Consider the following 3,548-nt stretch of genomic DNA (forward strand, 5'->3'; position numbering starts at 1 on the left):
CCTAGTGCTTGTCAAGCGCTTGATGGCGTTTTGCTCTCTTCCGGGTGCAACGTATGGGAACAGTATAAAAGGCACGGCCCCTCTCTTCTGGGTTTTCCGTTATTACTTTTTCTTTCTCCTTGTATCAAAGGTGCACTGTTTTTCTAAGTCTTGTTATTTTAGTTGTTTCCTAGGGCGAAATGTCTTCTCATCCTAGTAAGGAAATGTTAAAGGCTATCTCTGAGAGGAAGAGAGAGGTTTCTGGGGGTGCTGGCGAGGAAGATGTTGCTCTCTCGGATGTTGATCTTGTATCTTCCACCATCGCGCCGGCTTTTCCAAGTGTTTTTGGTATTGTTTTGGCGTCGCATTTCGAGGGACCTGCCATCGATGAGGGGCGGTCGTTGGTTGGGAAATGCCTGAAAGGTGCTAGAGAGGTTGAGCCGTCTGTTGGTATGCCTTCTAGTGATCCCTCTTCTTCGGGTGACCAACGGGCGGCGTACTGCCTAGTAAAGGATCGGGTTCTGGGGTTTTGTCGGAATGCCGTGCGCTAGAGTTCGGATTCCGAACAGAGATGGCTGCTCTCAAGCGGTCGCATCGAGAAGAGATAAGACGCGTCCAAGAGGCGGCAGAAAGCAAGGTGGGGACTGAGGTAGCCAGGGTAACGGGCGGCTGGAGGAGGCGAAGGTATTGTTGATTCGTTGTCATGAGATCATAAGTCGACTCGACTGCCAACGTGAGGACGCCAGGGTGGAGCTTCATGATTATCAATAGGTCAGGGGGCAGAACATACATTGGCTTTCAAAAGAGCTGGTTAATATAGGGGAGGAGGTGTCCTCTGACATGCAGTGTCATGCGTTTGCAGGTGATGGGACTAAATATCCGATGCCAGTGAAAGTTCCTAGGTAACGACATGGTGGTGACAGGACCCTCATTAATGTGGATGGGATCCACCATTAAAGAGGATGAGATTTAAGGTGGGCGCGCAGATACCCAATAGAGGTTGCAATTATGCTACGGCAGGCTAGCGCAGGACTAGGATGGGGCCAAGATCAAGCTAGATTGGGCCGAGAGAGATGGGCCGAGACGATCCACCAATCGAATAAGTCCAATAATGAAGGTTGTAGAAGTCCGATCAGAGAAGTTCGATAACAAAGGTTATAGAAGTCCGATAATGAAGGCCAAAGAAGTCCGATCGAAAAAGTCTAATGATGAAGAAGTCCGATAATGAAGGCCGTAGAAATCCGATAATGAAAGTTGTAGAAGTCAAATCAGAAAAGTCTGATAATGAAGACCGTAGAAGTTCGATCGAAAAAGTTCAATAATAAAGATCGTATAGAGAAGTTCAATTGGAAAAGTCCGATTAGACTTCTCCGATAAAGGCCGTTAAACTTCATCATCGATCTCTCTTTCACCCTTTTTCTCCCTCCTGCCAGCGTCGCCATCACCCTCAACCACCGCTCAATCAACCGTCCGTTGCACCCTCGTCGTTAACCATTGTATATTTTGTTGTGTGTGTATATATATTGTTGTGTGTATATGTTTATATATATAAATGTTGCAACATGTAAACATTTATGTATGTGTATGTATATGTATGTATATATATGTTGTTCTATGTGTATATAAATATATGTTGGTGTGTGTATATATATATGTTGTATGTGTGTTCATTAATCCGTGCAAAGTAAAAAGAAGACGATGAGATAATTAGGTAGTCCTAAGCAACAACGAGATAAGGAAAGAAGCGGCCATGACAAAGAAGAGAAGAGAGAGCATTTTTTTTAGAAAATAATAAAAAAATTAAAAAAATAAATTAAATACCAAGTGACATCTCACTTGATCAAAATCATACGCCAATCAAAATTAATTTTAGCATTGACTAAAATTGTAAATAATTTCAAAAATTAAACTCTTCTTACTAGAATTAAAAATATTAGATAAAATCTTCAAAATTCGAAAACTTTCAACTTTCTTAAGCTAATAGCCCTTTATAATTTTGTTCCTGACTAAACAACTTAATTTGTCTTTATTTGTTGATCTTTCGAGAAGAACGAGACTTAAATAAAAAATTTATTAATCACAGCAACAAGTCACACTTATATTATCTCTATAGCCTCACCATACTCTTCACAATTTCACTTTGTTCTCTTTTTAGTATACAACAAAATGAAGACTTCTTATCTCTCTCTCTCTCTCTCTCTCTCTATATATATATATATATATATCGGTTAATAAAGTTAAATATCTAAGCATGTTTATCATTAAACTATTCTAAAAAATTGGTTTATTTGAGAGAAATCTAGAAACTTAAAGGCAGTAATGATTTCTGATCTAGCATTCTTTCTTATCTAATTATGGGTCAAATCAAGTGAATGTACCCTTTTATACATCCTCAAATGCCACACACATATATATACATACACGAATCCTATATCTCAATTCTTCCCACTTCTTAATTTAACATCCCAAGACACTTTCACATTTTCTTACTAGGTTATTATGTATAAATAGGTGTATCTTTGGGCGTTACACCAGGCATTGTAAAGTTTTAAGGACTTTCAGTCCCCCAAGTCAATGAGTTAGCTAGAAGTGGCATTTGCACTTGTAAGGCCAAAAGAAAAAGCAGCAGATAAAGCCCCCCTTAAAGCAAAGTAAATATGATATCAAACCCAATAGTAGCAAAATAAATACATGTAAAACTCCCTGTGTTTGCCACAGTACAAAACCTAACTTGGCTAATGATAATGAGCTTAAATTTAATTACAAGGGGGAATTGAATGAAATAGCAAGCAGTAGATTACAATAATTTAGCATCAGTCCCTAGCATCTGCCAGATGGAAGAAACAAGACACGCCCCCCCCCCCCCCCCCCCCCCACACCTTTTTTATATGTAATGAAATTTGTGTTGCTGCCGCTGTACAGAATCAGCTGCTGTGTACCAGTCAAAACTATAATCAGAATCCAAGGGATGTATTTTAAACTACTAGCAGTTTACAGCCAATAAACTCTTACCCGTTGGCATGAAGCCCTGCCTGGAGACATTAACTTAAACCTATTTCTTGAAAAGATTAGGGGTCAACTTCAGAGTGATATCACCGTACGGCTCTTCTTGTTGTACATCTACAAGTTCATAACTTTTTAGAACCTGAACGGAAGAATGAAGGTTATTAAAATAAACTAAGCCATATACTAGCATTTTTAACTTTACCACTATGGCTACAAATCAAAAATGCTCATGGAAAGAAGTGATAGTTCGTTACATGTAGAATTCCAAGTAATCAGGTAACGGAAAGAGGTCGTGACACAAAAATGCAGTCTCCGTCAATGGGCTAGTGTCACCACCTCCACCCGTCAACCACAAAGCTATATCAGTAGAAGATGGGAGCCATCGCAGTCCAATGACTCACAATCCACTATGGGCTGTTTTACAGTGCTTTAACGGCCATTATGGGGCTATTACAGACCATCAAAGCAATTCAGAACTCTTATAAAGGTAATTCAGAACTCTTATCTCCTGTGGCTTATCCCTTTTGAGAAGTACGAATGATTCAGTAATGAAGCCTCCAGGA

Source organism: Diospyros lotus, unplaced genomic scaffold (genome assembly GCF_014633365.1).
Source record: "Diospyros lotus cultivar Yz01 unplaced genomic scaffold, ASM1463336v1 superscaf1, whole genome shotgun sequence".
In the NCBI taxonomy this organism is placed as follows: domain Eukaryota; kingdom Viridiplantae; phylum Streptophyta; class Magnoliopsida; order Ericales; family Ebenaceae; genus Diospyros; species Diospyros lotus.